The sequence below is a fragment of the Thermobia domestica genome, chromosome 13, assembly GCF_964235325.1.
Source record: "Thermobia domestica chromosome 13, izTheDome1.hap1.1, whole genome shotgun sequence".
NCBI classification, from domain to species: Eukaryota; Metazoa; Arthropoda; class Insecta; order Zygentoma; family Lepismatidae; genus Thermobia; species Thermobia domestica.
Window position 1 is genome coordinate 9,447,785 of NC_137466.1, and position 13,878 is coordinate 9,461,662.

The following is a 13,878-nucleotide window of genomic DNA, read 5'->3' on the forward strand; positions in this document are numbered from 1 at the left end:
TTTACATATCCATACAGGTCAGGACTACATTTTAAAATGAACTGCCAACATTGACCAGTTGGTCAATCCAGCTCGCACCTCGTGCGTCTCAACTCGAAGAGTTTTCTCCATGTCTTCATGTAACCAACACGTTCGTTGGATTTGTTAAGAAACTTAAGTAAAGGAGCATACGTCTAATAGCCGGTCAAGGACTTATACAAGGGCTAGCTCCCCAGTCAGTGAAATCCAGAGTCCGCACACCCAGTGCGTATAAGTAGTAAACGGGCCTACCAAGGATCTAATTATATAGTGCGACTGTCTACGTTCATTTGCTGAAACCCATCGTCAATTTTTACGGATTCTTCTCGCAGCAGCTACAAAATTACGTCGTGGGACTACCCCAGTGTTACCTCCACAGTGCATTAGTGGAGTGAGAAAAGTATTCGTGGTGAACTCCCAAACATAATCTTTCATTCATCTATATACGCAACAGAAAGGCCTATAACATAATAAAATGTGAAGTGTGATTTTATATTTGTGTAAATAATCAAGTGTCATTGTTTAGTGTAAAAACAGGCTTTCTCATATTTTTTCTTCATAGCGCTTTTAATAAATAAGCATAGTGTCATTTTATTTAATGTATTTTCGTTACATGTATGAATGATATTTTTGTGCGTCGTGGTCTGAGGGATCATCTGAACGTCCATGACAATTTAGAGGCGAGACATCCGAACCTCTCGGTGCTTAATGCTCATCTCATTGCTGGAGGGGCCGCGGTGGCTCAGTGGTTGAGCGTTCACCTCTGGTGCTTGGGGTCCCGGGTTCGATCCCAGCCCCCGCCAAGTGAACTTTGTGGTGGACAAACACCGTGTGCGTGGGTTTTCTCGGGTTCCCCCGTTTCCTCCCACTTTCTTCATTCCACCATTTCATTCATTACTCATCATCACAGTCTCCTTTAGCCTAACCGGCATAACCGTAGGACGTAAAACTCAAAGATTTTATTTAATTTTTCATCTCATTGCTGAGACCGGAGGCCGATCCGGGAAAAGTTCTGTAATCCCTTTTTGGAAATGTTCTTCAATGTCTTCACCAGGTAAGTTCAGATCTCCTGAAAGTGCTCTTTGGTGGGACAGCAGGGGGACAGATCTGGAATGCGGTTACAGTATATAAATTGTATTTGAGTTTGAGATCGTGGCAACAAAAAAGGGAGGTCCCAAAAATTTAATTTTTGGTTTCAAACAGTAGGCCTGCTAAATAAACAAAACAAAGGCCACTATACAGTCAACATGCAATACGTTTTCTTACCTACCATACCTTTGATATATTTATTGTTGCGGTTTTTTTTTTTTTTTTTTTTTTTTATTCGGATACTTTACCGAATTACAATTCTCGTTTTCATTATAATGACCAATACAATACATAATAATTGTAAGTACCATATGTAGTTTATTTCTTTGCAACCCACCATTCATATTTTGACGTTTTTAAGTGCATATCGATCAGAAGTCTCGCAACACCGTAGTTCCCACTTTTAACACGAATTATATGGTGACAAACTGACACGCATTACGTACAGAATCAATAAAAATAAACATGGTGGAATGGATAGATTTAAGTGTTAATAGTACTGCTAGCTAACAAGTAAAAACCACGTCTATGAATAGTAAGAAGTAGATTGATTAGGCCTAGGTAAATACAAGTCACCAATGGTGTATGTAAAGGGGGATTGCGTTTTAACAACCCTCTTTAACAAAATATTAATCTTTACTAGGCCTATATTAAGATATGTAGGGAAGTTGTTTAATCAACGAACTTTTTTTTTCTTTCTTTTTTTCTTTTTTTTACATTTTGTTTTACTGAAGTGTGTATATTTGTACAATACGAAAAGAAAATACGTACCTGGTAATTACAAAATTCAGCTTAATGTTGTAACAGTTACAAGGATATTGGAGAACGCCAAAGCAATTTTTTACGAGGTCATTTTATACCTTTGTACATACTCAGTACGTATTAACTCCTTGCGTTCCAGGTGTCATTTTCCTAAATGCTTGCTGTAATACTGGTTCATTTATTGTTAAAAGACTGTCTAGACCAGCGTTTCCCAACCTTTTTCAACTTGCGGCACACTACGGGTGTAACTTGAATTCTCGCGGCACACCCATAGATATTATTATTATTATTTGCAAATATAAAATACCATGGTATTTTTTTCTGTGATTACTGATCATCTTCTCACAGAGATGAAAGCTCGATCACTGGTTTTCCCCTATGCTAATTCAATATGCTTATTTTTTATTCTAATTTTAAAATAGAAAACAATTGCAATGAAATATAGGACTCAGATTTTTAAAAATACGCTTTCTTTCTTGAAAATGTATCCAATCTTTCACTAAGAACGAAGATCACTAAATAACGAACGAACAAACAAATGTCTTGTACTTTTAAATTCGCTGTTTTAACCAAAACTGGTGCATATTATTGCAATCACACAGCTTGCGATGCGTCGAAGTCAAAACAGTCCTGTTGAACAAAGTGTTGTTCTGTCATTCACGTGCAAATGAGTGTTGTACGAACGTTCACTTGACGCGTACCGTACAAATGCTTCCATTTCTCGGTGTTAATATGACTCAATTGAAGCGTAACATAACAGCTAACCGTGGAAATGTGTACGAGCCGAAATACTGTCTGCTACACAGTAATAGATGTAGAATAATATATTACAATTACAGTAATTTTTCCATGGTAGAAATTCATAGTAATGTGAAATACAAAAATATACATTTTTTATGTCTTGTAATTTGGTTGCTATAGAATTAATAATTTTGTTTCGATTTCCTCGCGGCGCACCAGCGGTCCATTCGCGGCACACCAGTTGGGAAACGCTGGTCTAGACCATTATCTAGGGAACAGTTATAGTGCGCGCATCAGGTGAGCATTCACATTACCAAGGACGAAACCAGCCACATAGGTTTTTTTTGGGGGGGAATATGTTAGAGGGAACCAAGTCGTGAATCGTGAAAATTTATCTTACAAATATCTAAATTGTGTTTTTGTATTAATAATAGCATTTTGTATTGAGGTTTGGTGGAGCAACGAAAATATAGGAGGGCCAGGCCCCCTAGCTCCCCTCTGCTTGGAGCCTGCACATTACTGATACAGTACCAAAAAGAAATATTTGCATTGTGGAACATTTGGACTGAAAGAGGGAAATTCTGATGTTTTGAAGGGATTTTATGCTGTTTCAGGTTGGCAACACTGACCGGAGATCAAAGACGGTTAACCATCGATTCTAGCACTTAAAGAATTTACCACTTTTTAAAATTTAGTGAAGGACATTCTGAATATATGAATATTTGGATCAACCACACAAAGTTTGTTGTAGAGGTCACACTTGCTCCAAATAGGTGAGCTTTTCATCACACTTGTTTTTAATGTTCTACAGTGAAATAAGCCAGGTTTTGGACTATTCGGACGTTCGGAACTTTAAATTTCAGAAGTTAAGGTACTTGCGACAGTTGGATTTTGGTTATATAAAAAGCAGAGTAACCGAACTTTTCTTCTGTTGTCGACGAATCCAAGGTTCGGTTGATTAAGTAAACATTGATATGTTTCAAACTTTGGGTAGACTATATGCCTGTTTCCTTGAAAACTAAGTACCTTGCAAATTTTGATTGTATCATTTCTATCTTGCACTATATTTTTTACTTGCAGGATTTCAGATTATGCACTGAGTATGGAACTTGACATCTTATTTATTTATTTGTTTATTTATTGTCAACACAACAGGCTATGGCCCAATTACAGTGTTGTAAAATACGCAATTACATGTTCGTAACTCTTGATAACTAACTTGAGTTCACAACTCTTGATAACTCATGATAATGGCATTCCGAAATTTCTTAGGCGACATATCACGTATATCAAATTCATTGTTATTTGTACACATTCTATTATAGAAAGCTGTTGTCCTCCAGATTGGTGATTTCATCATTATATTAGTTCTTGATTTTCTGCAGTAATAAAGACCAGTGTTTCTACGTACTTTTAATGTGGGGACATGAAAATTCAATAAAGAAACTAAATCAGGACAATCCAAAATATTTTGCGTTACTTTTCTAATGAATAATAAATCCATCATATGTCGCCTTTGTTCTAGTGTAGGAAGATTAAAGTTAGCAAGTATGGTTTTACAGCTGTCAAATGTAGGATAAATGTGCGTTTCTTTATATGTTAGAAATTTTTTAAAAAATTGTTTGTATTCTTTCTAATTGCTTGCGATGTTTTATGTGAGTCGGATTCCAAATAGTAGAGGCGTACTCTAACTTTGAGCGAACATATGCATTGTACAACTTCTGTAATGTTGAATAGTTCTTAAATTCTTTTCCCGTTCTAATTATGAATCCTAATAGCTTGAATGCTTCGCTTGTTATATTTACAATATGATTGTCAAACGTTAACTTAGAATCAAACGTAACACCAAGATCTTAGTTTCAAAACTAGAAATACCGGTACTCATAAGATCATTATAACAAATAGTGATCATTACATTCAATACATTTCTTTAGGTGCATCAAGGTTCATGTCCTTTAAAATAACTAGCGCCCTACTCAGAAACAAAACAAAATTCTAACAAAATGTTTCAAAAGAATGCATAATAAATTAAAATTATGTAAATTGAGAAATAATAGCTAGACGTCTTAACCATACTACAGTATTTACTTGTCAGTTCCACTTATGAATGGCAAAAATTATTATTATAACTATTATTATTATTATTATTATTAATAAATAATAATAATAAATAATTCCAAATGTCGAAAATAAAGTTTACTCTATATACGAAAAACATACATGCCCTTCTAGCTGGTTTGTTTCGTTGCCGTATGTAATTTATGATACATGGATTGCTCGTAGAAAAATTACTTTGCTGCAAGAGAAAAAAATGTCTAGTGAATTCAGGAGGGTGTAGGTGTTATCTCCTGGTGCATATTGTCCCATTGGTTTAGCAACTTCCCCTACATAAAAATCTTGAGATGATATGATTTCTGGAGCTTGGATCTCCGTCTCCTTGATTAAATTCTGCGTACACTACTGCGTGCAACTACTTCATACAAAAATCCTCGCTATTAATTTTGAACAAATTACAATAAAAATGTTGTCTCTTATACTGTGTATAGAAAGCTAGTTCCTAACGTGGAGAAAAAAACGGAGACAGTTTACGAAAATTAACTTTCGAGAAAAATGTTTGCTGCCTAAAGAGATCAACACACAAATGAATTTAGAAAGTTGAACAATAGGATGCTGAATATTCAGATGTCTAGGATGGGCTAAAACGTGCATAGCATGGAAAACAGGCAGAAATCCTAGTCGGGAAGCTCAGAGAAAGACCTTTGGGAAGACCAAGAAGGTGGGAGGATAATACAAAACCAGACGCGCAGGGGTCTGTGTAATAATAGTAGACAGAACTAGCTTCCCGAAATAGAACAATAAGATACAATGGTGAAGTTATTTTTCTACAGCAATGGCTCTTCAGTTTTCCTAAGCATGAAACTAATATTCCATTGTTACTTTATAAAGTACATTCCTTATAATGAGATCAAAATCAAGCTGATTGCGCTCCTTAACGATTAACTGTTTACTACTCTCGCCCTTTGTAGGAAAGACAGAAGTTCAATCCCCGATCGGTGCTCGTATTACTCCCTTTTTCTACCACATTTTCATTCCAATAATTCCTTGATACTCAATTATTTTAATCAATCATTCACCTTCTTTGGCCTAAATTCATTCCGAGAACGTAAAACTAAATTTCATTCCATTTCCAAGTACAACCACATTATCGAAAATTTTATATTATTAGGTTAATTATGCTACAAGAGTAATGAAACTATGAACTAAGAATTAAAAAATCATAATTTTTATTCATAAAAATGGCAATATGGTAGGTGAAAATGGCAATTTGGTAGGTGAAAATGGAACGAGGTTTTTTTGTAATATCTGAACTGTTGGATACGTGCATAATATTATTTTTAAAAATCACAAGGACAGTATTTGTAATCAAGAAATCGTTGGAACCAGAAACAAAATAGTTAAGAATCACTTGTAGTCAAATAACAATGTTTTTCGATAGTAATTAACATTTGGATAAAATCACGAAAAAGACGAAAGCAAACCTCAAGGTAAATTAAAGTTCAAAAAATACTTATTTTTACATCATCAAATAACAAAGATACTTATTTTCACATCATTAGATAACAACAATATTTTGTCAAGAAATGTAATTAGGACTTTCTTAACATTTTGTAAATTTTTATATTGGCTTTTGGCAAAGTAAAAGGGAAAAGTAATTAAGGCAAACAAGGACAATAGTCCATATAAAATGACTAATTTTGCAAGTAAAATATTATCCTACATTCTGGATCCTACATCCAGCATCGCGATGGAATGGTCTATACGAAATTATAAATACCGCAAGATCATTGTCTGGTCAAAACCAAGCGAAAAATGCAATAAGGTACAGTATGACTACAGAGAACTTTAACTGTCTATTTTGCATGTAACATGATATTAGGAGGTCTCTGAAAGTGGCAGGCAGAATTTTAATACTTAAATATTTAGCTTATTTATGTCATAATTGGCTTAGCATGGAGTAAATTAAAGTTATATGTTATGCAGTTAAGATAACATACTATGTCTGATTATGAACTCAATACTTTTGAATATTTACAGTTGACTAATTTATATTGTTACAAAAAAAAAAAAATCCACTTAATAAAATATTGTCAATTGTGACAATAAGAGACTGCAATCCTTCGTATAATTTCACTCTTTTAGTTTGATTTAAGAATTCACTGTTCCTTTGGTTATTGATTTGATACTATTTATTTAGATTTTTTTTTTTTTTTTAAACTTACGGTACATAAGGAAGCTTCTGGCATTGTAGATTTTAAAGAGTTACATCCCTGTTTATTTCTCGTGTGTCAAATAGAGTGCTGATGATATATTCATGCTCCTCGTCACACAAAAGATAAAATAAATGCATAGGCTATATTGTTATATAACAGCTCTCTAATTTTCTACTACTTTTTTTTGCAGTAAGCCTGACCGGATGTGGATATCCGTTTCCCGGACTTACATATTCGCGTTTGAAACGTGGATTTGGATATAACCTATTTGGATCTAGGTTCACACACGCGTTCTTTGCAGTGTTTCTTTTAGGTTTTTTTTTTCGGGGAGGGTCCCCGGGTGAACTGGCCAACTGCATTCCCAGAGCTAAATTAAATTCAATTGCTATAAGATGTCAACATTGTGCAAGACAGATCCTTTAGGAAATATCCCAGTGCACCACCTCACATATTGATCAGCCTCCGGACAAAATTTTCCGGAAGAAACTTTAGATCTTCATATTCGGATTCGAAAACTGTTTACCATCCCTGTTCTGGAACTGTGTGTGCGAAAAATGATAAAGTTATTGACTATGAACCTTATTCCGTATGAGTCTGCACAAAATTTGCAGACTGCAATGCAACACAAAACCTATAATATGTAATTATACCTGCTATGCCTATACGCAAACTGAAACGCTAATTTTGCGTTACGTTGACGCAAATCGCTACGGAATGAAACCCCATTTTTTTTTTTAGCACATCATTCTAATGACACCTTACATTCAATTCTTCTATTGAAATATCTTTTTATTCTTATCGAAAATACTGATTTAAAAAGAAGAAAAGAAAAAGAGAAAAGAAAAATCCGAAAATAATAAATCATGCCAACGAGCTCTATTGAAGCTTTTTTAATGTATATACATAAGCATAAAAATGCATTTGCAACTGACGTCATGTAACAGTTGACCTTCAACTATGAAACAAAGCGTAAACCTTGACAGATGCACTTCCTTTTACTCGTTGTTTCAAGGTGACGTTGGAAAAACACAAACTTGATGATCAGCAGTTCACATTTACTTAGTGCCAACGAGAATCAGGATGCCGCCTGTCTTAGTAGTATACATAGTTGGATCAGAAAGTGGTCTTGGAAGAATCAAGGCGAGTTGGATTTCCCTCGTTTTACCGTTGTCAATTTATTTATTTATTTATTTATTTATTTATTTGCCTGTTTTGCATACAAATGAGAGTATTCTCGAGCACGCATACAGTTGTCAAAAATTACAAAATAATTACATATATGGTATAGAAAAAAACTTAGATAAAATAATACATACATAACTATGACTTTTATAAGCTTATACAATCATAATATAATTTACAAAGGAAAAAAAACATTTATACATTATCTTCAAAAAACTCATTTACCGAGTAGTAACATTTATCTACTAAGAACTCGTGAAGATCCGATTTAAACATAGAATATGATTTGTTTAGTTTTAGAAAGTCAGGTAACTTATTGAAAATTTTGGTACAGTTAATATATACACTTTTTTGAAAAAACGAGAAATTTTGGGGGATAACATGCAAATTATTAACGAATCGAGTATTGTATTTATGGACGTTACTGTTTTCAATAAATAAGTGTTTGTTACTTACGGTAAACAAGATAACTTTATATAGATACGCACAAGGTAATGGTAATATTTTTTGTCCTCGAAAGATGGGCTTGCAAGAAGATTTTGGTGACAATCCAAACACAACCCTTAGTGCTTTCTTTTGTAAGCGAAACGTGCTAATACATTCAGTAGAATAACCCCAAAAAATAATACCGTAAGTTATTAAAGAATGGAATTTTGCATAGTACACCGAAACTAAGGCCTCTGTTGTGACATTACCTCTTAGTCTACGGAGGCCGAAACAAATACTACTTAATTTTTTGTTGAGTTGAGAAATATGCTCATTCCAAGTTAGTTTCGAACTTATGGTGACACCAAGAAATTTAGTTGAAATAGAAAAGTCGACTTTTTTGTTATTTACCATTACGTGAGGAATAAATTTATTTTGAAGAGGATAATAAAAATTTAGCAAGGAAGTTTTATCATTGTTTAGAACTAACTTATTGTTACTTAACCAGTTACTTAATCGTGAAAACGCAGTGTTTAGATTATATTCAATATCATGTCGTGAGTTACCTGTAATAATAACATTGGTGTCATCAGCAAATAAAACACATTTATTAGGCAACATTTCATATGTCAAATCATTGATGTAAATAAGAAAGAGCAATGGACCAAGCACTGATCCTTGAGGAACACCAGTTAGTATTGTACCTTTATAACTACTAAACTTACGCATTTCGCCATTATTTTCGTTCGTAATTTGAACTATCTGATACCTATCCTTCAAGTAAGACTCGATCCATTTATTGGCAGTTCCTCTTATACCATAAAAGCTTAATTTTTTGAGTAAGAGATCATGATTTACAGTGTCAAATGCTTTAGTAAGATCAACAAAGAGTCCAATTGCCCATTTTTTATTATTTATTGCATGCATAACAGTACTAAGAAAATCGAAAATCGCAGAATCAGTTGATTTGCCAGTTAAAAACCCATGTTGAGATAATGATATTAGATTATTGGAACGTAAGTAATTCCTTATCCTATTTGACATTACCGTCTCAAAAATTTTTGAAAAGACAGATAAAACTGAGATAGGGCGATAATTCTTAATATCATAACGATTGCCTTTTTTGAACAAGGGAATCACTTTAGCCACTTTTAACCGTTGTGGGAAAATGCCTGATTGAAGGGAAAAATTTATTACATGAGTCAGGTGAGGAGCAATTATCGAAGCAGATTGTTTTATAATAGTGGACGGTACTTCATCAAGACCTGCAGAACTGCTATTTCTCATCTTTCCTATAATTGCTAATATTTCATCAATAGTTACCGGGGTAACAAAAATACATTTTGGATAAGAAGGCATATTTGAAGAACCACTTGTGCCAGCTTGGTGGGATAGAGCACCAAGAGCTACCTGAGGAGAAGTTATAAAATAATTATTAAATTTATTTGCAATTTCAGCAGGGTTTGTAATTCTTTTATTGTCAAAAATGACGTGATTCAAATTAGCAATATTACCCTTCTTTGCATGTAGTCCTACCGACTGGTGAATAATATTCCACATAGTTTTAATTTTATTTCTGGAGTTATTAATCATTTTCGAATTATGCATTCGCTTTGCTGTCTTAATAACTTTCTTATATGTTATCTTATATTTTTTAACGTAATTTCTGAATACATCAGAAACATTTGTATCATTAAGCAGTTTAGCATACTTAATTAAATTTCGTTTGGAATTACGAATACCAGTTGTAATCCAACTCTTCTTAATTTTATTACATTTACTAATTGGCATGAGAGGAAAAGCTACATTAAAACAGTGCAAGTATACATCTAAGAAGGAGTTAAATTTTTCGTCCATAGTGGAAGCTGAATAGATTCCATCCCATGTCTCAAGAGCCAACAAATAACAAAAGTAACTAATGTTACTCGGTGAAAATAACCTTTTTTCAATTCTGGTAGTATTTTGCAACACTGGTAAGTTAGATGATGGAAGCGATAAGCTAACTAATTGCGCATCATGATCTGAATAACCTGGGTTGAATATTTCAAGTTTGTGGTTATGACACTCTCTGCTTACTATTACTTGATCAAGTGCTGATTTTCCAAATCTGGTAGGCGTATTAACAATAGCTTTGAGATTAAATGAAGTTAATAGGTTTTGTAAATCAGTTTTAACTTTAGTGTTAACCATCCAATTTATATTTATGTCACCACACAAAATGATAATACTGTATTTTTTGCACAGATGGTCAATAAGAAGTTCAAGATTTCTAAAAAATACCCGTAAGTTGCCCGAATTAGATCTATAAATACTACATATACACACTTTATGAGCAAGACTTATTGCAACTACTTCAAAGTGAAGTTCCAGATTGAACATCGATACATCAACTTCATCAGCATTTAACTTATTATGAACGAATATACAAACTCCTCCATGAATCAAGTTAACTCTTGAATAATGACTTACCAAATCAAAACCTTTTAATTTTACAGATTTAATATCAGTACAGCTTAACCAATGCTCCGTGATGCAAATAACATGTGCAGTTGACAACACTGTCTCAACTAACACATCCATAAAGTCTAGCTTATTGCCAAGACCCTGCACATTGTGATGAAATACTTTAAGCTGATTTACTTTACAGTGTTTCACTATATTGATATCTGTACCGGGTTTTATGTTTCCAAGGTTATTCCTGAGTTCAACGATAAAAAATTGTCGTCTCCTACCTTAGTTTCCTTGGTATGTACCAATCTATCCCAATACAACGGTATTGCAATGTTATCTTTACTACACCCCATCTCACACACAAACTTTATTATTTCAGCACAAACATATTTCTTGCCAAACCTATTTAGGTGTAGTCCGTGAGAAGTGTGTAATTTCCTATCTAGCATACCTATGTCCACAACACAAACGTTTTTGAAGTGTTTTGCTAGTTTATATACTTCTTTGTTTACACGTTCCACTTCTTTATTCACACATGACCACCTGGCCAAATCATATCTATGTGGCCTGAAACACTAGAACCAATAAATGTTTAACTATGAAAATGCAAGTAATTAAAAAAAAAATACTTAATTTCAGTGAACCAAAGATTAATGATAGACAATTTACAATGATTCAATTCATTTTTATAATCGCAGTCTAGTCATAAATATTTCGTCTTATTTGATATGTTTGGAAATTTCATTACGTCAACAACTACTAGTTTCAAGTTGCTTATTGAATTACATTCTACGGCAGTCATAGTTTTTCGCACGATTTTCAAAATAAGGGAAAGCTGAGTGTTGATCTATCTTTCTTTGGCATTCGTCAAAGGCAAGTGAGAAGCAGTACGCACCACAGGCACTCTGGAATTCAGCATTGGGGCTTATTACTATTATTTTGTGATTTAGATTTTCCCCTACTCTACCATGTCTCAGCCATGGTATCAATATAACCTTGCTAGATCCTTTCTATTTCAAGTGTGCCCTCCGAAAATATGTGAAACATACTTCGGCCCCGTCCCTGCCTGTCCCTCCCTTTGCTTTGGGGAAAGAAGTGAATGACCAATTTGTTATTCAGTCGTTTGGTCTTAATGAGTGAAGATTGTAAGCAAGCTAGAATGCTTAACAAGACAATGCACAGCGAAGCTCATGAAATAACTCAATGTGGTAAATATGTCCACACCCTAGTATTGAAGGCTCTCGGCCACTGCAACTTGTTCCTCCTCTCGAAAGAGGTACGAGAAAGCATACATAGACAACAGCGCCAGAACGGGCACACTAGTGTTTAGGTCATCTTTAGCCACGAGGAATACTGATAAAACACTTCCTGTTGTCTTCTAAAATGACTCACCTATGAAGCTTCATAAGTAATACTGAACTGACTTGAGGAGAGTTTTTGCCCCTGAGTCACTGGTTCAGAGGCAACGGACCCGAAAATTTTCTTGGAGTACTCACTTTCTATTCACATCATCATCCTACCAATAGCCTAAAGGGCACAATCGTGGAACGTTAAAATGGAACACTTATTCCATCTTCGATATTCCATACAAACACTCATGCCCGTAGCCAGCCCGATTTCTTCAAGACACCAGAAATTAATACCGAGAAGGCAATGACGATCAAGGAACAAAATTAAACCGTTTACATATTATTTTACGGAGTGTGTGACACAGTTGTAGACTCTTTTTATCTTCCATTCTTGACTGCTTATTTTCTCAATATACATTTATCTAAACAAACAACTGAAAAATTTCGGTTGAGGTTGATAAAAGTTTGCAGGAGTGCTAATCTCTCTGGCCCTTCCCTAGCTACGGGTCGTCTCAAGTTCGTAGTTAACGTTCTATGTTTTGATACAACTATTCTTTGGAAGTGTGTTTCATGTTTATCATAAGTGGATACTTCACTTTGAAATTTTTAGAATGTAAAAAGATCATTGGAAAATGTTTGGTGCATCTCTCAAGAAACTGATTATTTAACGCACAAATGAGTAAAATGCACCAAATTTAACTTACTTTTGTAAATAAAATTGCGAAAACTTAATGTTCAATTCTCCTTTAAGAATTATCTACAACACTGTTTCACGGGAAGAAAAAATTACGGCGGACACTGTCAGCTCTAGCCCCTCTCTGGGAACAGGCCCGCCTATACTAATTTATTTTAACACTTTCATCTACATTTCTATATTACACACATTGCCTTCCGGTTTCCTTTATTTTTCAACCATTCCGGTCTCCTTGATCTCACGAACTCTTATATTTACCTGGTCCAACTCTCCTATGTACGCCTATTTATTTTATTCAATACCGTTTACGACCTAGATCTAGCTCTCGTTCGTAGCGATGTATTTGTTTTACTTTACCGAATTAGTTGTAGATCTACCGAATTTGACCTAGTTTTTGGATCAAAAGATCACTATTACTTAACTCAGTATGATGTGTTTATTCCGTAAAAAATACGAAAACTCGATTTAGGGGTCGTTCAAACATTTTGTGACCGAAAATCCAATATATTTCAATCAAAAATTTTCTTGTACGCCTTATATCTGGAGAACTATATAGGCTATTAGTGTAGCCAAACCTAAGCGATCACTATAAACTCAATATGATGTGCTTATTCTGTTAAAAAAAAAAAAAAAAAAAAAAAACCCTCGATTTAGGGGTTTTCAAAGATTTTCTGGACCCTAATCCAAAACTAATTATTAGCCAAGATCGCAATCTTTTGATCCATTGTTTGGATCATTCCTATAATTCTTGTTCTTAACTACGCATTTCCCGATTCTGATATCCTACAGTGTATCTACTAAAATTTCAAGACCTTTTCGTCACCTTTTCTTTACCAAACCATAAATTTTCGTAATATTCAAAATTGTCCATGCGTGTCAGAGATGGCAACACCGA

The 13,878-nt window shown here is 34.2% G+C and overlaps 1 protein-coding gene across 4 annotated transcripts in view; it reads right to left on the reverse strand.

Moving 5' to 3' along the window:
- Window positions 1-13,878, reverse strand: part of LOC145668012 (uncharacterized) — a 167,584-nt gene that overhangs the window by 135,534 nt on the left and 18,172 nt on the right. Inside the window, exon 1 of one of the 4 annotated variants that reach the window (XM_081735470.1) lies at window positions 1,879-1,992. The exons of the other annotated variants lie outside the window; for them this stretch is intronic. The gene's annotated coding sequence lies outside the window, so the exon portion shown is untranslated. Of the gene's footprint in view, window positions 1-1,878; window positions 1,993-13,878 lie in introns of those variants that run through there. 4 annotated transcript variants of the gene reach the window in all.